This window comes from Lycorma delicatula, chromosome 2 (genome assembly GCF_047948215.1).
Source record: "Lycorma delicatula isolate Av1 chromosome 2, ASM4794821v1, whole genome shotgun sequence".
NCBI classification, from domain to species: domain Eukaryota; kingdom Metazoa; phylum Arthropoda; class Insecta; order Hemiptera; family Fulgoridae; genus Lycorma; species Lycorma delicatula.
The window spans coordinates 238,405,477-238,432,528 of NC_134456.1; the positions used below are offsets into that span (position 1 = coordinate 238,405,477).

The following is a 27,052-nucleotide window of genomic DNA, read 5'->3' on the forward strand; positions in this document are numbered from 1 at the left end:
CTGAAACTGCCTGGTTAAACAAGAATTTTATTTATTGACGAACTGTTTCAAATCACTGATTATTAACTATTTTATGATGTTTTAACTGTAATTTGTTATTTAATTTTCTTATTAGTAATTTAATTGGACTTAATTAAAGAATTAGATTTAATTAATAATTTAATTTTCTTATCATCAGTAGTTAATTTTGTAATTAAACTATTTTGAATGATTTGACTTATCCTACTCTCTAAACTAGTCTGTAGAGATAAAAAGATAATAAAAACTGAGAATGTAGTAGATAAACTGAGACTTAGATTAATAAAAAGTAGAAAGGAAAAGCAGAATGCATCAAATCAGTCAAAAGACTGAAACAAAAAAAAAAAAATCAATTTTCAGTTTTAATATCATTCAATCATATATTTAACAATAAATAATAAACGCAAGTAGTGAAAAACAAATAGCAGATGATTGTTATGGAGTAATCAAAACTCTCAAGTAATTATGTTATTCAGTATTAATGGTACCATAACATAGGAGTTTATTTATGCCAAAACTTCGTAAACAACAATTATTTACAACATAAAATTAAGTAATAAAGCTTACAGTAGTTATAATTTTAAATTTATTAAATTAAGGGCAAATTTACACCTCATAAATGAAGTTATTTATAACTAATATATAAATTTATAACAGATACTTACATCATTAACTACTTTTAGTGAACGAATATAAGCAAGTTCAGTCTGTATCAGTTCCCAAATTGCAGTTTGTTGTTGCTGAACCCTTTCTGGTAATAAATTAGCATCTTTCATTAGATCTCTCCAGTCTTCTTCTAAATTATACAGTGCTGTAAAATTTAATTTAATAGTAAATTAATTTTCACTTTTTTGTTTTTAAGTATTTTTATTAACATATATAACAGCCTTAAAAATATTCAAAAGTTATAAATAACATTTATAATCAGGATGATATTAAGTATCTGGATTAATTCAATTCATAAATAATTTTGTATATGATAAGACATGCTTTATTAATCTTCAGTAAGGTTTAAATTTTGAAATCTATGATATGATAGAATAGATTTTAAGCTGACTAAGTATACTTCATTTTAAAGTAATAATTATATTTGTTACATTTATCAGATTTTGTTGTATACTGTGACTGAGATCACCAAGAATTATGCTGCTGTTGTCTGAATTGGGTTTTATTTTTTTTTATTTTAGTATGTCAGATTTAAATTATATTTTTTATTAGAATTTTATTTTTATATGCCTGTATTTTTTGAGTTACTCAAATGTGTTAAATGTTTTTATCTTTTATTGTTTATATGTAAGATTTTCATGTTACTACTGATATTTGTGCTTGTACGACTTGTTTCAATGAGGTAACATACGAAAGTGGAGTGAATTGGTTTTATGAGTTTTCATATTGTTGTGAAAAGCGCACCATCCTTTTGGTCCTACATAGAACTTGTAGCAGAAAATCTAAATTTATGTGAGATTTTGTTTTATAAAGTGGTTTATTTGTTTTATTTTTGTAACGTTCTATATGTAATGCTGTAGATCACTTTTTTAAATTTGCAGGAAACTTTTTCAATGTATTTCTTAAGGTAGCAGTTATTAGTTTGTCATTCTTATTCTGAAATTAGCATATGAGTTTAATTACTTACTGTTCCTTTGAATCCATTTTATATTAAATCAAATTGGTTATCACTTATATCAAGAAGCATGGTGTGTTGGTTTGTTTGTTCTCATATTTTTATTTTGAATGAAGCGCTACCATCTAGTGGAAAAAATTGAATTAACAACTGTATAATAAACTATATTGTGTATTATAAACAGTACATTGTTTACATTAACATTTACTATCATACTGATTATTCTTTTAGATTTTGTTAAAAAAAACTGTTGTAGACATAAGTTTTTGGAAATTTTATAAAAACAAATACATATAGAATAAATGTTAATGTAAACAACATACTGTTTATAGTCACAATACAATTTATTAAACAGTTAGTTCAATTTTTTCCACTAGATGGTAGCGCTTCATTCTACCTAAGTCTGTTCTACTGTACCAGATGGTTTCTCTTTCACGTAGTCTCTTGGTATTATGATTTCAACAAAATACTTTTCTATGTAGAGTTCAGCTTCCTGGCAGTGTTTTTGTGAAAGGGGTGTTTAGAATAAAGCCTTGGCATCATGGTTCTGAATGTTGCAATAAGAAATTGTCATAGGATAATAAATATTATTCATTTTTGTGGTGGTTAAAAATGATCCTGGAAATTCTTCACAAGTTTCATCGTTTATTGATTATGTATCTGACAGTAGATAAACAAGGTACTTGAATGCATTACCTGTATTTGCTAAATAATAACTTATTCATTCAGTAATAACTCAAAGATTAACATGACACACTATAAATAGATTTAAAATTACAATATTTATAAATTCTCTAATAAATATACAAGTAAAAAAATTTTTCTATCCTCATGCATGCTAAATTTTCAATAGAAAAATTTTATTATTACTGTAGTTACAGAATTAAATCATGTTTAATCCAGAAATAATAGGATAAACTTAAAAAACAGAAACAAAAGTGACATAAAGAATGCACTAGAAAGATAAAGAATAATCATTTTGCAACTGTTATTTAAATTTTGATGTTGTGTAGTCAGAACCAAATTAAAAGGCAACTATTTATAACTAATTAAAAGTTAAATCTCCTTGCTGACTTCAAAGTGTAAAAATTTAAGACAAAATTAAAAAAGAATTATGCTCTTACCTTTACATGCATTTTATTTGTAAGCCAATTCCATTTTTTAAAATATTTATTTTACTATTTAAGAGTTTTAATTTAAAAACCTTTCTTTTAATTTTTATTTAAAATATGAATACGTCTACAAAAACATTACAAACATATTTAAATGCCTGTACATAAAAAAATTCCTACAAAAACACATGAATTCTGGTTTTAATAATTAAATAAGAAAATGAATATAGTGAAATGTTAAAATAAACTACTAACAAGAGTAATCAATCAATAATCATTTAATGATTACTTATCAGAAACTTAATTTTTGCTATATATATATATATATATATATATATATATATAACTGCAATATATAAATGTAGCTTTAATCTGTAGAAATGATAAACCTCCACATGTTTGAGTATTAATATTTGAATAAAGCAAAACTTCAATAAGCAATGCATAGTAAAACATCATAATAGTATCGAGTAACATGAATGAAATAATGAGAAGCAAAAATGTATAACAATGAATACAAGAGTTTTAATTAAAACTGGTAGTGAATTTCAAATCCTAATTAGCATATAGTCATATAAATTTTTAAATAATAATAATGAATAGAAACTTTTTACACAAATATATTCGTATTATAATAACCAGAAAATTAAAGATTATGTTACAAAATAGAATTATAAAATAAAATATAAAGAATTAGATTTATAAACTGTATTTTTATACATTCACACTTTAAAAGATACACAACTGTCTCAAATTCTGCTATTGTTGACTAACTATTAGCTATTCATTAATGAAACATTAAAATTTAATCACCCTCTTCTAAGTCTTCAACAGTATCTGGAAGATGTGGAATACAATGTTTGCTATAATTGTTCAGCTGTTCAGCCAGAACCTCCATTTTTGTATCCTGTAATTAAAATATATAACAAGGTATTACTGCTCTTCTTTTAGAGATACTATTTATTTTGGCCTAAATAAAAAATTAAGATTATGTTATATTAATTATTATTATAATATGATTGTTGTACAACACATGAATCACATATTTAATAATAGAAAAGTGTAACATTTTCAAGCATATATCCCTAATTTTATAGATATGCAATGTACATTTGCCAAAGTAGGGCATATTTTATAAAAATACTTTATATTTTAATTTAATTTGAGAATAAGATAAAATGGTTCCCCTTCAGGGAATAGTTCTCAAAATTTAATGTTTTTTGATTTTTTTGTGCAATGCTCCCTTCAGTGAAAAATTGTGCTACTTGTTGATCTCAACCTTTATCTTATGTAACTTTAAATTAGGGAAATTTTTCAGTATATGGTGACCACTACAGATAGAATTTTGTTGCTATAAGATATATTGTATGCTAATCTTTTGCTTTCTGCTTTGTCATGTACTCTTTCTAATTAAATATTTCTTTAGTATACCATTAGTTAATGTAATGCTGATAATTAAAATTATTTTATAAAGAATTATAAATTTTATTGTTATTTAATGTCAATTATAATTCACATGATTAAAGAACATTATATCCTCCGAGTCACATATTATGTATAAATTTAGTAAATATTTTAATTACAAATAATTAAAAAATTAAATTTATATCCAATTTAAAAATAATAAATCCATTAAGGAATGCAGAGTAAATGAATTTTCTTGTAGAAATATGTGTAAAGGAGAAACAGTTAACAAAAGAAATGTTAATATAAACAGATTGTTAGTGCAGGATATAAGAATAATGTTATGGCTAACAGATTAGTGGAGATCAGGAAGATGTGGAAAATTTCAGCAAATAATAAAAAAAAATTATGTAAAGTATGTATGAAGTAATAAAATATTTTACATTTTATAACGTATATATTATGTAAATAATAAAGGTAATATTTTTAAATAAAATCAAGGCATAAAGCATGTAAAATGAAAGAATATTTTATTTTTACTTTTGCATTGCTGAAAAGGCCACTCCATCTCTGTCTGCTTTTTCCACCAGTTTTATTAATTTCAATTGTATCATTACAACTTGTTTCTTCAGTACTTGCACTGAAAATTTTACTTCCACTTTTTCGTCTGTAACTCTGAAAATACAAAAACATAATTAAATGAAAAATTATTATTATAATATATATATATATATATATATATATACAGTTGGAGCAGAGAAATAGGATGGTTTTGAAATGACTAGTATTCAGACAGTAGGAGTGGGGAAACAGTGCGCAGGTGGGGGCATTCCATTCCTTTGATCATGGCATTTCAATTTTAGTCGGCATCATGGAGCTGTAGAAGTTTGAACACTGTGCTTTTGTATATATCTGTTTTGTGAAGAGTGGTGACTCTATGACCATGGTTCAATGACAGTTTCTACGCAGATTTAACATCCACCGAAATGACTCTGTTCTCACAATAGTAAACTGGGTTAATAATGTTCATTCAGGACAATCATTGAAGAAGAAAAACCACCAGGTGTCCACATACAATACATTCCGGAAAATGTAGAAAAAAATTTAGAACAGCATTATTACGAAGTCGAGGCTGTTTTGCTTGGAGACATGCTGCGCTATGTTGTACTTTATGAGGAAAATGAAAACACTGTCTTGATAAGTGATGTAGCTCATTTTCATCTACATGGTGCAGTTAATGAACAGAATTATCACTGATGGTCTGGTGAGAATCCCTGAGAAATCCACCAAAAACTACAATGCACAGCCCAAAAGTTACAATTTGGTGCATGTAGAGGAAGAATTTCGTCATTGGTCCTTATTTTTTTGAACAAAATGGTGTTACTGTAACTGTTAATGCTGAGAGTTACATTGAGATGATAACTTTTTTGTGCCTGAGTTCAGGAGAAGGTGGATTGTTTTTTCATTGGTTTAAGCAGGATGGGCTCTGGCCTCTAAAAGCAGGATGGGCTTTTTCATCCAGGGCTTCTTCGCCCTCTGTTTCTCAATTGGTTTAATAAAGATAGGCAATTCAAAATTATAAAAAAATATAATTTCAAGTAGGTTAAAATTATAAAAATGGAAAATAATGAATTCAAAATAAAATATTTAGTTTTGAGTGTTTAATAATACAAAATTATTAGAATTTTGAAAATATATAATTTAAGAATTATGATAATATTTCATATTTTCCTGTATTAATTAAGTGAGCAGTAATTGGATTTAACAATACTTTTTTACAGAAATTCTGGGACTAATATCAGGAGTGGATATAACCTTTCATAAAAGAATGAGTAATTTTTATTTGCAGTAGGATTTCCATTCTTAATAAGCTTCTTTTTCTATCATTTTATAAAAATACTTCTCAAAATTAAAAAAAAAAATTAATAATTATTTTTACTGTCTTTTGATACTAGCAACAGATAATAAGATGATTTGAAAATTTGAAATAGATATGTAGCAGTAATGAGTTTGTTTTATTAAATTTTAAAGTATACAGATAGTAATCTAAAGTTTTAATACAACACTAAATAAACTGTTTCTTTTTACTGAATTTTTACAATTATCCACCTTTCCATTGGGAAGGTTGATAGTTTAAGACCTAGCCAAATCAGAAATTTTTACATTAACATCTTCTAAATACTGCCCTGGCAAAAAGTCTGTTTTTGGGTTCTAATTAACATAATATATGCTGGCCTTGTGACTCATGGACATAATGAGCTATAAGTACACTCGTTACAAAAATAAGGACCTTCGGCTCTGAAATCAAGAATGCTGCACTAGATATTTGAAGATTTTAGGATTTGGCTGAATCAATTAATAACAATAATAATAATAAATAAAAAAATTGTTGTATTTAAAGTTTTTAATCCTATTTTAAATTTATATAAAGTTAATATAAACAATTTTAACAATCTTTAGATTTTAAATTCAAATGCAATCTTTCATAAATTTGAAATTAAGTCCATCTAACCTAAAAATATACAGTGGAGAATATAGTAAATTTAAGCATTATTATGTCTTACATAAAATAATACATAATGGTTGTTGAATTTGAAGAACCTGTTAATATTTCTAGGTGGTATTAAATTAAACAGAAAATTAAATAAGTTACAATAACTATTATTATAGTAAGTAGTTAATACTACTATTATTAATAAGATAGTTTAGTTAACTATGAGTACTGAATTATTTTTAACTTATGAGAATGTTTTCAGAGTATTATATAGAACAAGCACAATCATTTTTATATTCAAAACAACTAAAATCAACTTTTTATTATTATATACATGAAAGATGCATAAAACTTTATTACCCCTTGGTGTTTTCCCAGAGAGAATTGAGAGCCACTTGATTTTGCTGATTGTGATTTTTCTTTCTTGTCATCTTTGCCTGTAATAAAAAAATTTCTTATAAGTTTCCAGAAAAAAATTATTCAATATAAAAATTATTTCTTATAATAAAATAAAAAAAAAAAATAAATAAATAAAAACAGCAATGTTCGTGTCAGTTTATATTATTGTAAAAACCTGAACAAGTATTGAAAAACGTTCTTTGCACGGTCCCTTATGTTCAATAAAATTTTAAAATGGAATAATACAATAAAATTAATTTAAGTAAAATAATTTTAAATGAAAATTATAAACATTATTATTTAGCTTTTATGAATGAAAAAAAATCAAACATTATTAGTACCATGTAGTTAATAATTTTATAAAATAGATGAAAATAAAAATTGTGAATATTATTATTAAATATAAGTTATTAATAATTATTATTTTAGTGAAAATGGTGTTTTATTGGTTCAGCTGTTGGGTACATGAAGAAGATTTGACCCAAATTTGCAAAAAGGTTCAAAATGTTAAAAAAAAAATTTGGTTGAATCTTTTGAACCCCTTACTTGACAACTACCTTATATAATATTTTTTAATAACAGCCACAATATGAAAAAAAGATAAAATATTGGAAATAATAAAAAAAAAGTTTATTCTTAAGTTGGGTCCCATGGAAAACCCTTTTTTAAAAAAATTCTCATATTTTGTACATACTGGATAAAGTTGGGTTTTCAAACTTGAAAATTAAGCTAAAAACAAAATTGATATTTTAAGTATTGGTCTGGTTCAACTTCGTTGTTTTTGGGCCTTAAACATTTATTTATGGAAGTACTTCAATAAGTCAGCACAATTTGGTGTAAAGTTATACAACAAGGCTAAAAATTATAATTTTACTAAAAAAAAAGTATGAATATCATGATGTCCCTTTGTGTAATATGGTTGAAAATCAAGGCCAAAGTTAGGATATATATATATTCTATATATGTATAGAGCCAATATTTGAGCCAAATTTCAACTTGTTTGGTCAATTAGATTTTAAGATATGAGGCAAAAACTGTTTAGAAATAATTTTAAATATCCTTCCATCTGTAAATTTGTTCAGTTTAAAAGTTTGGAATTTAAATTAATCACTTAAAAATTACTTTCATCATAATAAAGTGTAATTTTCTTTAACCACAATATAAAAATTTAAAAATTATGAAAACTACCTTTCCCCTTTTTTCATTTTATCCAATGTTTAATGCCATTAACATTGATTCATCATATAAGACAATTTTTAAGCCATTTTCAAAGAATATATGGAGCGGCAATTCAGCAGATATTGGTCAAAATACAGACTGATACACATATTCTAGAAATTTCTATAAATTTTTTTTGTTTTTTTTTGGATTAAGACAATCTTGAAACATTCCAATTTGCAAAAACCATAATTGGCCAAATTTTGATCAATCTCTAAGCTCATGCTATGCTATAAATTGAGCTACATAGGAACTGTTTATAGTTGTTATAAAGTAAAAGTTACAAAGCCAGATGCTGTTGAAGCATCTTTAATAATATAATTGGTTAATCTTAAATAGCTAATGTCTCTGACCAATTTTGGCAATGCTCATGAGTTTCATCATATACATTTAGTAATCAAGTTACCTTAATTCATACTTTGGCCTTATATATTATTGCCTTTTACCATACTATTACTTGACATTTTCATTTTCATTTGATAGTGTAGTTAAATTTTTATCAGTCAGTTTGAGTGATTCAAATAACACTAATATTCAATCTATATTAATAATGGTCAGATACAGAATTCAGTCGTAGTTAGTAAAATCAGTATTTAAATAACTACATTTTATAAGAAGGATAAAATTAAATGTTGAATAACTGAGAAACTGGATGATTATGATTGAATAATATTATTTAGAAAAGGAAGAATAATTGTACTATACATTCTAAGTTAATAAATATGAATGCATAAAGGAGTACTGAGTGAACATTACATTCATTCAAGTCAAAATTTTGTTTAAATTGTACAAATCTGTATATTACAATGAACTAGCAGAATTTTGTAAATGTCTAAAGAGAATACAAATTAAATTTGACACTCTAGAAACAAATGTATTATTATTAATAATAATAATAACAGAAATAAAATTTTACCATAATATAATTACAAAATGCGTATCTGTAAAATCTCTGAATAATTTTAAATAAAAGCTATTCTAAAAAAACTACAATGAAAGTAATATCAAACTTTATCAACAAACTGTATGTACGTAATTAGAATTTTGCATAGATTCTTGTACCATACAAAACTTGTAGTACATTTCTCTTACAACGGTAAAAGGTAATATTAAAACTTGAGCTTGACAATGTTGTTAAATTTTAAAGAAGGATGTCATCTAAAGTTTAAAAGGGAACCGTAAACTTTACCAGAGAAATATACTATGGTTAAAAGAAAGGAATATGAATAAGGATACACTGTCAGCTATTCAAGATACCTCCGGGCTACATACATATAAATTATACATACAATGCTATGTAAATCCAGAAATAATTAATTTTCCTGATGCACACTTCACTAGCCGATTACAATTTCTCTTTACTAATCATTTTATTTACTTTACTACTATTTCTTCTACCAAATAAACCTAACCTAATTAAATTCTTTATATATATATATATATATATATATATATATATATATATATATATATATATACTATCGTATAGTCTCGAAGCACTGCATTTGTTTTCCTAATGTTTGTAAGAATATTAAATATTATACAAATATTCATTAAAGAAAAATTAATCCTTTTAACTAAAATTTTAATTCTAATAAAAATTAAGTAAAAGGATTCATTTTTGTTTCTTTAATAGATATTTTTAATATCTTAATCCTGAAGGGGGTTATGGCCTCCTCAATCTTTGGCTTAAAACATTCTCTGAGGTATCCTGAAAATTTAAAAATGTAAATGTAAATTTATAAATGTATCCTGAAAATTTGAAAGCAATCAGTCAATTCACATGTGATGTTTTAGTAAACAAACAGATCAACAGACTCTCTCATTTATATATTATTTATGTTAAGTTACATATTTAATATCTCAATTTTAATTATAAAATTCTGCAGAATATTTCAAAAAGAACATAACCTGGATTTTGTTACTGTATACTTTAACTATTCTTTTTACAACGTACAGCACAAACTAGAAAAAAATGTTCATATCATACACCCTTAATTTCACTACACAAGTTGAAAGTGATTTCTTTTGACCAGGATGCAAATGCATACTCATTCATTGATATTTTTGGTACTTTTTAGTTTCCTAGCTATAGCTCTACTGCTAATTTTGGGTATAAGAGATTTAAGAAAATCTTTAAGATAACCTTAGTTTTCAAAAAAAAAACAGAACATGTAAAAGAAATTTCTGGAAGATGTATGTGTTTGGTTGTATTATGCTTAATGTCTCTTCCAATAGGTACAACATAAATCTCTGAAACTGGCTAAACATTTATAAATGCGGGTAATTGATGTAGTGTTATCTTTCATACAAAATTAAAAAGGGAGGGGCAGTTTTTGTCATTTTGACTTTTTGTATGGCAGTGATAAAAAGAATAAGCTTTAGTATGATGAATACTTATTAAGTTATTTAATAAAAATTTTAAAGTTTTAAGTCGATCGGATATAAGGGTGGGAGGATATTCAACATTATTTCTATACAGGTTTCACCTTATCTTGAAAACCTACCAACCAAAAAAGTTGAAATTTGGCACAAATATTTGGCTATTTATTTCCCAACTTTGGCCTGATTTTCAAAACCACTGGACAAGTGACATCAAAGTATCCATGCATACAGTCATTTTTTTATACTAACACAAGATGTCCAAAAAGCTGTGACGAAGGTCTTGGAGGATATTACAGAAGATGAGTTCCAGAAATGTTACTATCAATGCCAGAAGCGCTGGAATAAGTGTGTGCAATCAGAGGGGAACTACTTTGAAGGAGACAACACTAAACATGACAAACGGTAAGCAACATTTTTTTTTTCACATCAGTCTCATTACTTTATTGTCTCACTTGATAATATTTATTTGATAAATCCTTGTGGTACAATAAAATTGATTAGTTTGCAACAAAATTAACCCACATTATTGTTTGCTTGTAAGTATTTTAATAAAGCACAAAGCTTATTATCACTTAATTTTATTTACTTTTATTTATTTTTTTCTTCAGACATTTTGGTTTTTTTTTTAGATATTTTTGGTATTTCACAGCAAGATTTAATAGATTAAACAATTTTACCCATACATCAGTCATTTATAAACCGATTTGTACAAATGAAATGCGATTTTGTTCATAATAAAAGGCTTAACATTTTATTTAATACATAATTTGATTAAAAAATCAAATTTAAATGATTAAAAATCATTTGAATTTTAATTTGAATAAAATTCAAATTTTTGAACGGTGCACCAAATTTCATTAAAATATTTTAATCTGTTCTAAGATGTACATTTTTTATGAACAAACAAAATGGCATAGAAGAGGGAAAATAATCAAGATATGGCATTTCTCTACTACTTTTAACTTTTTTGTTTACTTTGATATCCCGTAAATTTTGTCAACACTTCTTGGAACACCTGTACACTAAGTTGATGGCAAATAAAAAATGTGTTAAACCATATCTTACAGGGTTATATTTAAAATTTGATGTTTAAAAAAGTTGAGCCATTTACAATAAAAATCAATGGATTTATATCAATGGCTTTTAGAGGCCAGAGCCCATCCTGCTTAAACCAATGAAAAAACAATCCACCTTCTCCTGAACTCAGGCACAAAAAAGTTATCATCTCAATGTAACTCTCAGCATTAACAGTTACAGTAACACCATTTTGTTCAAAAAAATAAGGACCAATGACGAAATTCTTCCTCTACATGCACCAAATTGTAACTTTTGGGCTGTGCATTGTAGTTTTTGGTGGATTTCTCAGGGATTCTCACCAGACCATCAGTGATAATTCTGTTCATTAACTGCACCATGTAGATGAAAATGAGCTACATCACTTATCAAGACAGTGTTTTCATTTTCCTCATAAAGTACAACATAGCGCAGCATGTCTCCAAGCAAAACAGCCTCGACTTCGTAACAATGCTGTTCTAAATTTTTTTCTACATTTTCCGGAATGTATTGTATGTGGACACCTGGTGGTTTTTCTTCTTCAATGATTGTCCTGAATGAACATTATTAACCCAGTTTACTATTGTGAGAACAGAGTCATTTCGGTGGATGTTAAATCTGCGTAGAAACTGTCATTGAACCATGGTCATAGAGTCACCACTCTTCACAAAACAGATATATACAAAAGCACAGTGTTCAAACTTCTACAGCTCCATGATGCCGACTAAAATTGAAATGCCATGATCAAAGGAATGAAATGCCCCCACCTGCGCACTGTTTTCCCACTCCTACTGTCTGAATACTAGTCATTTCAAAACCATCCTATTTCTCTGCTCCAACTGTATATATATATATATATATATATATATATATATATATATATATATATATATATATATTATATATATATATATTATAATAATAATTTTTCATTTAATTATGTTTTTGTATTTTCAGAGTTACAGACGAAAAAGTGGAAGTAAAATTTTCAGTGCAAGTACTGAAGAAACAAGTTGTAATGATACAATTGAAATTAATAAAACTGGTGGAAAAAGCCGACAGAGATGGAGTGGCCTTTTCAGCAATGCAAAAGTAAAAAGGGGCTAAACATTAAATCAATCACGGTTCATGAAAAGCAGAAAAACAATGATATTTATGATGAGATGTTGAAGAATGGTGTTCAAAACTAGCATTTTTTACTTTTTATTAGAGAGAGCATGACAAGAAATTTACAGAGGATATCAGATGTTGAATCAACACCAGATGACACTAGTAAAGCATATCAGTTTGTTCTCTTTGAAGAACAAAAGTCGTTTAAGAATTCAAAAGCAGAATATAAACTGTACACCAGAGTGCAAGTGTAAGGAAAGGATGGCAAATGTAATGGAGATTTACATGTAATGTAAATGCGGTCTTTGGAGGTATTACTGTAATATTTTGTTGAACTAAACTGAAATTAAAACTAGAAGTATTTTGGACAAGATGAAACAGCAACATATATTAAAGAGACAAGAAGAGGAAAATATGTTGAACAGTGTGACAGGTATTGAGGTCAATATCAAAAGAAGGGACAAAATCTGCGAGTAAGGGAATGTAAGGACATTCTCAGAGAGCTGGCATCTCTCTGAGATTTATCCATTTACTTACATTATTAAGAATGCGTTCACATATCAGAACATCACAAACAATCAAAATCCGTTCTCATTATTGGCATTGAAAGTTTTCACCAAAATCAAATTATAAGTGTTAAAACATTATTTAAATTTATTATAGTTCGTAAACCCAACAATCACTACTTTTACTAACAATAATGACTAATTGTCATATTAAAAAATATATCAACACTTTAATACTCTTATTTTAAGACTTTTGAAAAACAAAAAATTCTCAATTTGATGTGCTCATAATTTGTTACCAGATATCAAGATAAAATTTCTTGCAAGGCTCTCAAAATGATTTAAAGAAATATGTAATATTCATTTGACCTAATTTCATTTAAATTTACAGTGACCACATTTACGATAACATTAACTGTGGAATAGCTTGGAAATTCTTTAAAATCAAATAATACTTCACATGTTATTTAAAACAACTAAAACGCTCAGTCCATAAAATGGGTATTTTGTAGTCGCACAAACTGGTAACTTGGAAGCTCCAAACAACCAGTAATACTAAGATAAAGTAACTAAAAATAAAACCCCTAGGTTTTAATTACAGTATTTTATTTTACACAGTTTATAATTTAATTTAGGTTTTAGTAAAACTTTTAACTTTAGCCTGACTGACTAAAAAAAATCTAAAACTGGAAGAAAAATTGTCTAAAGAACAAATGATATTAAACGAACAGGCACATTTTCTCTTGACACATTGCTGCTTTTGGGTGGCAGTATCTGAGAGCTAACTTCACAGTCATGTGAATGATGCACGCTCAAGTTATTGGTTAAAGATTTTTTCTTGGTAAACCCCAAACCAAATTGCAAAATTAATAGATAATTCACAGGTGATTTCCAAAATCTTGTCCACATTTTCCAGTATTTTACTGGTAGTTTCGCTGTACTTATTCTTAATTCCTTTCAAACTTTTAAAAATAGTTTTAATTTTTTCAAACTGTACTACTTAAATTTAAGTATAACTGTATTTAAATTTAGTTTTTATTTGGTTAATTAACTTTTCATTTTTATTAGTTAAATTAGATATATTGTAGACAAAATAAAGTGTTCTATGATTTAACTCTGTAAAATAACTGACGGTTAATAATGGCGTAAATGCACATGATTTATGCATATTTTGAAAATTCATTAATTCTGTTCAGAATCAAATATTGAAATTTTTACTGTAGTTTGCTATTGCGTAGATGCATCATATTACGTGGTAAAATTAGATTTTTGTCCCAAGCCCCCCACCAGAGATAAAAAACCTCAAACTTTCAATAGATTTAAAAGTTTGAATTTAAAAAAATTATAAAAAAAAGAAGGGAACACTTATCAATGTTTTTACTATAGCTATGGTGAGTATGACAGCTAATATAATAAAAAAAATCAATTCGATATTTCACAACCTTCATTGCAAATTTAAACTGTAAAAGAGGATTTATTATTATTTGATATAAAATTTTGGTGGTCATTTTTACTTAAGGGGTTTTATTATAAAGGACCCAAATTAAAGAGGAGAAATTGATGAAAAAGAAATGTTTATATGTTGCAATGTTTTGGCATAATCCAGTCTAAAAACATTAGTTTATGCTAATGTCTGCACAGCCAAAAACAAGTATGTATGGCTAAACAAGCATGGCCAGGAATAACTTATAAAAGAAATAAAATAAAAAATGATGAAGCAACCAAAAATATTTTGGCCGAATTACTTCATATGAATTGATTCTTCATCTTAACAGTATTTCTGACTGAAAATACTACTTACTTCTGGTTCTTCAAAACTACTTCTGGTTCAACTGGTTCTTCAAACAACTCATTTTTATTGTTACAATATCCTGAATGAGTAATACCTGCAAAGTCAGCAATAACAAAACTACAGGCTTTATATAAAAAAAAAAAGATTATAGAGATTTTTTTATAGCAATTTAATATATTTTTAGTAATATTTAACATAAACTCGTTTTTTTTCTCAGTTGACTCCCTAAAGCCTGCATTAAGAAGCATTGCTTCGAAAAATTATTTTTGATAAAATAATAAGCAGTGAAATAACAAGCTAAATCATTTTACATAAATAATGTATCTAAATTATTAGTCTGTAATATATGTTATAACATTCAGTAATACTGAAAAGATATCAAAAAACTGTTTACTCTTTAATGTTACAACCATGAAATATTTATAATGAACTTACCTTTTTAAAAGTATTATAAATGGTAATTTTGATTTTTGAAGAGAAAAAAGTGTATGTGTGTGGTGTACATGAAAGACAAAAATATAGTTAACAGAGACCACTGTAAAGTATGATTGCCAGGATGCTCTTCATCCTCTGGAATAGTTTTTCGGTTCAATATGTTGGTGACCGATCACTGAAGGGATTTTTATCATCTGCTATCAAACCAAAACAGCTTTTTAATGACTATGTTAAAACACCAAGCTGACCCCCCAGCTATAATTTTTTCAACTCTGGCAAACTGTAGACAAAAACCTTTACGTGTAAAACCTTCAGTGTTAAAGGAAGGTGCAGCGATTGTGCTTCTGCGAATCAGTTAATTATTCTGCAAATCTGATAGCTGTTGAAAATATCTGCCGAGGCATTTCAAACGATGGCATCCTGACAGAAACCGAACTGATGACTGTTGTGTTATCAAGCTAGAGGGTCTAAAAGACAACCTCCAGTAAAGCCCATCATGACTATGAATAGAGGGTTAGTATGGCAACCAAAATCACCACAAGACAGGTGGTAGGGGTTGTCTTCCCCTATGGGGGTCAGAATATAGACAAAATGACTTTTGAGAGCCAACTTATTAAAGTAGATCCCGATCTGTGCCTCCTCAGCCCCTATTACTAATTTTTATTTTGTTTTTACTTGGGAGAATATTGTGTAAAAGTTCAGCCGATTGAATATAATTAAGGTATCCAGAATAAGGTAACCTGATACCAGATGGAGATGTAATAGATACCCGATGTGGGAATTCCTAGATAATAAATCTCCTAAAACATTTTTTTTAACAGATAAATTTTTCTTATTTGTTATATCTTCTTACTAACATTATACAGAATTTTGTTTTACAAACTCAAATTAAACTCTATTAATATAAAAATCACGCAGCCATTTTACCATAATGCTATCATCAAAGTACTTTCACAGGATTCCGTATCCTCAGTCATGATGAATCTATTTAATTAAACTGCATATTAAATAAAGATATACTATAATATTATAATGAAAATTGCATATTAATCTATTACATGGGTGCTGTGCTGCTTCATTGTTTTTATAAGAGTATAAAGTAATATTTTTCTAATAATTATTTTATGTCATCTTTACTAATTTCTAATATTTCAAAATTTGTATTTATATCGAAAATATTATGTTTATTGTTTATCAGATGGTTTGCCATATTATAAAAAACTAATTATTTTTTTATTTCTATAATGTTAAAGAAATTAGTTTTAAAGGCTCTATTGTTTTTCCTTTATGAATATCACAATCATTTACATTTAATTTTATAAATCCCACACAAATTGTTTTTGATTTTATTATTATTATTATTTTGGGTTTCTTAAATATCTAATTATACGGTTTATTAGGTTTGCGTGCTTTTTTTCTTTTTCCTGTTTAGCCTCTGGTAACTACCGTTTAGATAATACTTCAGAGGATGAATGACAATGATATGTATGAGTGTAAATGAAGTGTAGTCTTGTACATTCTCAGTTCAAACATTCCTGAGATGTGTGGTTAATTGAATCCCGACCACCAAAGAAGACCGGTATCTACAATCTAGTATTCAAATCCGTGTAAAAATAACTGACTACTAAGACCTGAACGCTGTAACTCTCAACTTCCAAATCAGCTGATTTGGGAAGACATTCAACACTAGACCACCAACCCAGTGGGTTCAGGTTTGCGTGCTGGTTTAAATATTTCTTTACTGTAAGTTTTAGTAGTTTTCAATGATATAATTAATGTGTAAATACTTTATGAATATGATTTCACTTTATTGTGTCGTCTTATGTATTGTTTATAAGGTAGTTTTACAAAGTATCATAGGTAAAGTAGTATCATATTCATTTTCAACCGCTATATGTTTTATGTTTACTTTGTTACTTAACATTTCTTTGTTATTATGTGTGTATTGGATCGCTGTATTAATTGTATCTGTACAAGTGTTAATTTTATGAGACCAACGATAATTTGATTTTTTATGAATTATTATATTATTAGATGTAGGTTTTCAATTAGAATGATGTTTCAATCTGGCTGTCCTTGTTTATTTCAATATTGACACCTAAATAATTTAACATTCTATTATATTATCCAATTCAATAGGGAATTTAAAATTTAATTTATTTAATAATATTATATGTGCATTATTTATTATCAGGTTATATATATTTTACATCCAAAAAAGATACTTTACCCATGAGATTTCCACTATCAGAAATATACTTACAGGATTTTGAAAGTAAATCAGTGTATGGCATTACTTTGTGTCAAACACAAAGTGACTGATTGAGGATAGAGAATCCTATGAAAGTACTTTCATGATAAAATTAAGGTATGCAACTCTATATTCTGTACTAGGTGCTTTTTATGTTATTAGAATTTTAAATAAAATGTAACTGTATAGAAAAATAATATGAATCTTAATATGAAAAGTATAAAAACCATTTACCAACAACAGTACAAAATTCGATAATGCTTCTTACCTTATGCTTATTTTTTTTCTAATAGCACTTTCGTGATTTTCCCTCATCGGTTAAACCTTTTCTCCAAATCTGTAATTTCAAGAACTGACAGCATAGTGAACTCCATTATTTTCAAAAAAAAGCAAGTCTGTATGTTACTTCTGATAAATCTGGTGCTTAACGGTTCAACAGAGCCAGAATAGAAAGCTGAAACAGATAGCCTGATATAATAAAATAATATTTGATATAACAATACAGTAAGTTTTGTTGTAAAACAATCAATTTTGTACACAGTTTAAAATCAGTGTGGCTACAGCACATGTAAACTAGCATTCGCATTTAATTTTTATAATGATGCAGACAGAATCCTGTTTTTTCACAGTACAGGAGGGATTTTATCTAAAATAATGAATGAGACTACACCGAATAAGAAAGTACTTTTGGAAAATGTGTCATCGGTATTATGAGATAAAAGTTTCAGGACATTTGCTTAGCACCTGTAAATAATTTTCACAGATTACAAAAAGGAAATTGAAAATTATCTCTTAAAATATTACAATTAAAAAATTATTTTTTAAAAATAAATACATTTACGGTTGGTTAAATGGAATATTACATCTTTACGTATATTTTTAAGACTACAGACAACTTTCAAAATCTTACTGATTAAAGATACTTTTTACTTACTTTAAAATTAAAAAATGAAGTACTACAAATTAAAATTAAAGTACTCAGACAATTTTATTCAGCCTCTTGAAGGATACAAGAATAGAAAGTAACAAAAGTCGAGTTATAAAAGGAACCTCACCTAAATGAAAAGATACTTACGTATTAACACCACTGCAGCTACAGCTTTTTTATCGTATTTTGGTGGAAAATGGGCCAATATAGAGTTTAACATAGATTCATCAAAACAGTCTTTATTAATTTTAATAAATGGTCATTTATATTTATTTTATAAATATAATTTAAAACTTAACCTACGCTCGCTAACCTTGACTAATTAACAGGAGTGTTTTGATTATTTAAATAATTAATTGCAATAATTACTGAATTTATTAAATAAATACTCAAATTACGGTGTTAATTAGTCAAGGTTAGCGAGCGAAGTGAGCGTAGGTTAAGTTTGGTAAAATTATATTTATAAAATAAATATAAATAACTATTTATTATATAATTAATATAAGAGACTGTTCATTTAAATAAATTTGTAGCTGCGGTGGCGTTAATACACAAGTACCAATAATTAAAATAGTAAAAGATGCATGATTGAGATAACACAATTTTAAAAAAGTAATCACTTATGGAACTGTTAAAAAATGGTAAAATTAAAAAATAAATAATATGTGCAGCATATTTGTAAATACTTGATATCAAGTTTTTATGGCATGTTAAGTCTAAAACATCAAAAGACATGGTCATCAGTAAATATCAGGTGTGCGGAATCATTTTACAAGCAAGTGTGAAGCTATACAGGATGAAAATTCTGAAGAAAAATATAAAGTATTATCTGTACTACCAAAAATACATAACCTGATATGCCTATGCGACCTTTAATTAATTTCACGACTGCCACGACACCCTGACATTCCTGCGCATAGCCTAACGGCAGAGGCCGGGGATGTTTAAAAAAGGATTAAAAAAAAGGGTTCCAATTATTAAGGTCCTATTATATTTATGAGTTATTTCATGTAAATTTTACGGTAAGAAAAAGGTATATATCTTTTGCAGATGTGATATATCGTTTGCCATTTTTGATGCATTTTTTAAAAATCTACGCGGGAAACAAGTCAAATGAGTGTTATAAATGTACTAAAAACAATGTTATTCTGGAACTTATCAAAACCTAATAAAGATAGATAAAATTGAAATTCTATACCTAGATTCACATGAATTCATTATCTTTTTTTTTATACACAAACATTTTAATCTCTTTTTATTCACAATTATAGTTTATTATTATTATTACCTAGTAATATTCTTTGATCATTTACATACAGTAAGACTGTAAATAATGTAAAACGGGTTCAAAAACTCACATTAATATTATGTTCAATTCAGAAAATTAACTATTTGTCATAATTTACTTTTTAGTAGAAGACCATGGTACAAAATACCATCATTTCATTATTCACTAAACCAATCAGTAGACCTATCAAATTATTTCTCTTGGTCTGTATTGTCGGTTTGAATTTTATTTAATATATTACAGAAAAACACAATGATATTTATTTCCATCAAATTAGTTAGTACAGTTAAATAAGTTATCTGTTATTTTTTTACAATTGTTTTTCAATAAAAATTTACTGTAATATTTACCACTGTTAATTTACTATTTTTGTTAACCTATCTGTTTTATATATATATATATATAGGTAGGTCATTCACGGATTCCTCAAATAAGTAGAGTAAAATATTTATTTAATAACATTAAGTTAACATTATTGCAACATAAATGTGAACTAAATAGCCAAACATAACGTGTTCTAGTCCCAGTCAACTGGTATTTGTTGTATTTGTATTCTTGTAAGAATTTGTTGTCTTGATTTCCCATTCCCTCTTTCCTAAATTATTTTTAAGTTCCCTGTGATAGTGTCTAGGAATTGTTTCTTTTCTAGAAGGTTGCAAACAAAACGAGTCTGAGGTATATGTCTGGTAAACCTGAACCCTTTTGTACTAAAGTACAAAATATATCTTATAAGATATTATATTTTATCTTAAAATATATCTTATTTTAATATTTAATAATGAATGTTACTCTCTTTATTTTAAAAATAAATGTGTATTTCGTATAACAATGAAAACAATATTCATTGTGCCTAGATATATCACAATTCTTCATTATTATAATAAATATATTTATTTTGAAACAATCAGGAATAATTTTCTCAGCTTAGGTTATTTGAAAATTTTAGAGAGGATGATCAACTTTTGAAGATCCACATTTCATCCACTTTTTGTGATAAAATAAAGCATTTTTTGTAACCTTTATCCTTTAATTGCAATGAAAAGTTTTTTAAATTCATTCTAGTCGCATAGATATGCATGCAGTTACAATTTATTCTTCTTTTTCCCAATATTTTCTCATTCTAACTTCTTGTTTTCATTCTTCAAACCATTTTTAAATTTGAATGTGTTTCCTCTTCAATAAGAGATATGAAGTACTCTTAACAAAAGTTATTCTACTAAATATTTGTACCCCTTTTTCAACATTACTATGAGTTAAATTTTCTTCTTAAATTTTATCTTCGGTTTTTTACTTAGAACAAAAGAATATTCTGTAATAACTTTACATTAAAATAAAAGTGAATAATGAAAATACAAGATATATTGTAATTCCATGAGTGAGGTTAGAATTTGATTTAAACAGGAATTATGATTTACTGTTTACACAAATATATATTATTTTGTTTCTTAAAATTGCTTTAAAATCTCTTAATTTTCAATTTTATCAATTCACTAATTAAAAAAAATTCCAGAATTATGGAACTTCCTTTTAAACATAATTTTTTTGTTAAATCTTTTTTCTACTTACATAATTAGGAAGTTGTTATGATTATAGTAGATATCTTTCGTTCTTACTTTTTTCAACTTATTAAATTACACTGATAAACATAATTTTTGTTTCCTAACATGCAATACATGATTTTAATCTGTTTTTTAATGCTGAAAACAAATATGAACTCAGAATCTTTCTATCGCCCACCATTTTTGAAAAATTATTTAATTTTAATTATAGTATTTTTTTCATTTTTCAATGTATACTTAGCATTTTAAGTTCCTATATTGTATTTTACTAGCTAATTTATTATTGTTTAATTAGTAAGCTATAAATAAACAATATAGACAAAGAATTAAATCATATCAATCACATATTATGACACATCTAATACTGAAGAGTAAAGAGTTGTCATGGACAAAATTAATCATATCTGTGCAGGTCAAAACATGTAGCTGAATGTGTTGTTTGTATTAAGCACTGGATTTAGGAATGAATTAATCTGGTTCAGTCTTATTGCTGTCTTAACTTTGTTAACTGTCATGCCTCAAAATTGTCTAAATGATGTGAATGCCTTTTGTTATGGATGTAGTGAGTTTACCGTAAAATCAAATATAAAAAATATTACATCTTTAATTAAAAAAGCATATCGTTTGTACTTTCAGTGTAAAATTGGTGATCAGGGTAAGATGCGGGGTCCTCATACAGTATGCACTAATTATTCTGTGTGATTAAGAGAGATCTAATTGTTTTGAGAGATCTTGTATGTTTTTATTGGTATTATTAACAACTGCTTTGTTTGCGTTAACTTCTAACAGATATTATTTGAAATTGAATTGCAATTCAAGCTGTGTTGCAACAATGTCTTCAACACAGCAGTTATTTCATATTTTAAATCTTAGATTGATGTAAACATCTCTTTTACTTTACATTTTCATTGGTCATTGCTCTGTAACCCATAAAATGAATGATAATTTAAATTTTAATAAATTATTTAGCATAGTAGTATATAAATGATAGCAAATCATTTGCTATCATTCAAATCAAATAAATTTTATTACTAGATCAGGATTACACTTGTTTAGATCCATTCCTAACCTTAACGGTCTGTATAATTAATTGTTGAACTTAAAATAAATTGTTAATTTCCAAAGAATGTTTTTTCTGTACTGTTATCTAAAATATGCAGACCTATATTGATACTTGTCACTCATTCATAAATATTTGTTAATCAAAACTTGTGCTTTATATAACTTTTAAAGCAGATGAAAAATTTCTTTAATGTTTCTATCGCTCTTCATAATCAATTGAAAATTATGTGAATTGAAATAAAATGGTAAATTCAATAAAAACCTTACATTGTAAATATATAAGGACTCAAAAATAATATTTCATCATAAAAAGGTATTTGTAAATTTGGTTCTCAATAGCAAAATCTAATTTTTATTTATTCTTAATGAATATAAGACATTTAAAATCTCCATAATAATTTATCTCTTAATATTTTTAGACATCTTCTCTATAAATAATTTTTTCTACCTTGAACAAAATGTTTAAATTCTAAACTATTCTCTACTTAAACTTTGTTTGAATCGTGTTTTTTAATTCTGAAGTAGATGTAGGAATATATGGAATATTTGACGGGAATAAATTTGAAGAAAACTTGTTTGCAAATAATATCTGAGGACCTTGTATTAGGTCCATTCTCAATACACTTTATTTCATTTTGATGTGGGGTCACGCAAGAAAGCCTGTCTCAGTAAGTTACTATTAGTTTGTTTTAAGTCGCTGTACTTATAACATTTCCTCCTGTCTTTTTACAATGTCTGAAATGACAATTACAAAGGCATAGATTACTACTGTAGAAAGAACAGTTAATTTAAAATATAGTAGGGGGTATACCAAAATGAAACTACTAGCACTAGATAGGGAATCTTGGAGAGCTGCATCAAACCAGTCAAATGACTGAAGACAAAAAAAAAGTGGCATTGATCCTATATTTAAGCTAGTTTATTAGTATTTCTACTTTATAAGAAAAAAAACTTTGATAAAATAGCTGAAAAAATGTTAAATTTTACACTATCAACCTTCACTTATTCCACAATTAAATTAAAGTTAATGAAAGTACCTCTTGTATACAAATTGTTTTGGATAATAATAAAGATAAATTTAAATATGAATTGTTGCAAACCCAATTCCAATGATTAATAATATCTGAATCTCCAATATCATTTCTCTGGTATTAATTATGAATTTAAGTATTGAATTGTAGAACCTTCAATAACCGTGTTTGAGGAGCAAAATATGTTTGAATAACTAACCGCTTCGATGTAATATCTCAGTTAGGTGTAATTAATCTACATATTAACTTTTCCGGTTCATATTTTGTTGTCAATAAAAGACATTGTCCAGTTGATGATTACATATTAATTTTAATAAGTAATGATTATTGCATGTTAACATTTAAATAATTTTACATTATTGATAAAAAAGATACATGTTAATGTGTGTGTATGTTGACAGTAAGAGCTCTAAATTTAGGCTGAACAGTACCTTAATAAAAATGAATTACTAATATTAATTACTGATATGATAGGCTAGCTGAATATTTACTTTTATAAAAGAGTAAGAAGAATGAAACAGTTTATTTATTTATAGATTTATAAGAAATATTAAGTAAATGTCAGCTGTTCATTTGAAATTTGTAACAATTTAATACTTTATCAAGTAGAAGAAATAACTAACTAATAAAGAAGAATTGATACTTGAGTCTGAACACCTATAAACTATAGCAACTAGGATTTCTTTAAATGTTTGGTTAATGGTGCAAGAGAAGATGTCTAATGATCCTAATAACAAACAGTAACAGATTAGGGAAAATGTACCACAGCCTCTCTAACTTTAAAGTATTGTGTCAGGTTACATGAGAACAGTTTGGTTTGATTAAGGTAGATTTATTCTTTTTTTTTACTATTATCTTGGTAAATTAAAAAGCCTAAAAAATAGCAATTTTGTAATCTATTGTACAGATTAATTAAAAAGTTGTAGTGGCACGAATTTGACATTATTTTTCTAGCTTAGGCAATGTTATTTTACAAACTACAAATATTGCTCGGTAATTGAAATCAGTAAAACTAGAAAAAGTCATTTCATTTCTGTTGTTTATTTTTGGGGTATTATTTTGCCGGTATTAGAATTAGAAAACAATGTTAGAAATGTTTGGCTATACGAATTAGTTAATTTATTTTGTATAAATAAGAGTGCAAATTGTATTATAAAATTTATTACGTGATAAGTATGGGTACAATAGGTAAACTATAGTTACAAAAATAATGATACTTATTTTATGCTATATTAAAATAATATAAAATTACTTACCGCAGTCAATGAACTGTGTAATCAACTCGTGATGGCCGCTGGATTCCATACTGCACATATGTAATATCTTTGTCGCTCCCCACCACTGCAATTTCCGTTGCTCAACAACTAATTTCTGAACTGCCAAAGCTAAATAATTATGAAAGTACCCACACCATCTAAAATGTCCTACACTGTAGTTTCATTTCTCATAATAACGATCGACCGACCGACACAGACAGTTTAATATTAAACCTTCCTTTGTTATTGGAAGTAAACACATTCGCATAACAAATTTTACTATGTTGCATTCTTTTTTCAAAAATGTTACCTCGCAGCTTACGGAAACGCATCGATTAACAAAAAAAAATTTAACGTTACGTAACAGTATAGATGCAGTATAAGATGCATCACTTAAGATGCTGCACATTTATGCCTAATCATTTCTCGGACAAATATAACAATAAAAAATATACAATTTATTATTTTTTAATTTCTGAAATTAAAAAAATTATAAAAGACAATTTTTGTAAGACGCGTGATAGTTACAAACTTGCTTAAATCTGAGTCTTGGTTCAACAAGCGATTTTTTTCAGCATTTTAATAATTATTTTTCTCTCAGATTTGTCACCCCTTTTAAGTCACATAATGTTTGAAATATGGAGATCCGAATAATCGACAATTTAATAAACATTAATCTCAGATTATATTTAATTTGAATCTGAATTAATTCTGAATTTTGTTACAAGAAAATCTCTGGTAACTCGAGTACTTAAAACAAGTAATAATTTATACGTAAATTTTACGGATAAATGAAACATGTAAGTCCGGTTTTAACTGGGAGAGCCGATGGATAAGATCAGTGATTATTTTACAAACTATATTACAAAACTTTAAAAATTAAAATAAACAAAAAAGTTATTTAAGATTTGTTAAAGTTCTCGTAGATTTGTCATCGCTTTTAAGTCGCAAAATATTTGAGATATGGAGATCCGAATAATCGACGTTTTAATAAACAGTTTTCTCAGATTATATTTAATTTGAATCATAATTAATCTCTGAATCATCTACAAGAAAATCTCTTAAATAATTCGAATACTACAAGAAGCAATAATTTATGTAAATTTTACGGATAATAAAATATGTAATTCCGGTTAACTAAGAGGTCGGATGATAAAATCAGTGATTATTTTACTAACTATATTATATAACATAAAACTTAAAATAAACAAAAAAGTTATTAAGTATGATTTTTTTTAACACTACTACAAAAACGACAAATATCAAATAATTTATTGTCAAATGGGGAATATAACATCATTTTAAATATTTTAGAAAAATATATATATTTTTTTTTTTTTTTTTTTTTTTTATAAATAATAGTAAAACTATCAGTATAATATACTGATTCGTTAATAAAAAAAAAAAAAAAAAAAAAAAAAAATTTACCGTAAAAATTAAAAATTTTTTTCATCTCTTACCTCATAGCTTGGAAGGTTTATTCTATGTAAATGTTTAAAAAAGTCAAATACGCAATGCAGTGATTTACCTGATGCCTAACTTGGCTGGCAAGGGGCCAAGGGGGAAGGAAAATTGAGATTAATTGGCAACATAGCTGTCACTAAATATTAGAACTGTGTTTAATGAATACAACCTCCGTATTAAGAATAGGATTCTCTGTATATTAATCGAAGCGAACGGGGTGGGGTGTCATAATAATTTTCAGTTTCAGTAAACCACCTTATCTCTTAATAAATAATATATTAAATTATTTTTTATTTGTATACTCACACACGCGCGCACAATTTTAATTATATATAAATACTAAAATATACTATTCTATATAAATATAATTTTTTTCTCTCTTAAAATCTGTTTTAGCTAAACCTTTGTAATTACAAAAATAAAAATTGATAAAATTTACTAATTTTTTTTTTTTTTTTATAAACTTCCTTAAATTCTATTGTAGCTCCGCTTCTTCCCTACTGAAAAATTATAATTCTCCACGATTAAAAAAATATATATATTAATGAAAAATTATAATCCATAACGACGCCCGATCCATAACGTCGGGCGTCGTTATGGTCGTAAAAAAAATTATAAATTTAAAAAATCGCATGAAAACCACCTTTCATTCATTTACATAAGGTG

General features: G+C 26.6%; 1 pseudogene; it reads right to left on the bottom strand.

Moving 5' to 3' along the window:
- LOC142319787 (pleckstrin homology domain-containing family G member 5-like) overlaps positions 1-27,052 on the bottom strand; it is an 88,953-nt pseudogene that overhangs the window by 28,582 nt on the left and 33,319 nt on the right.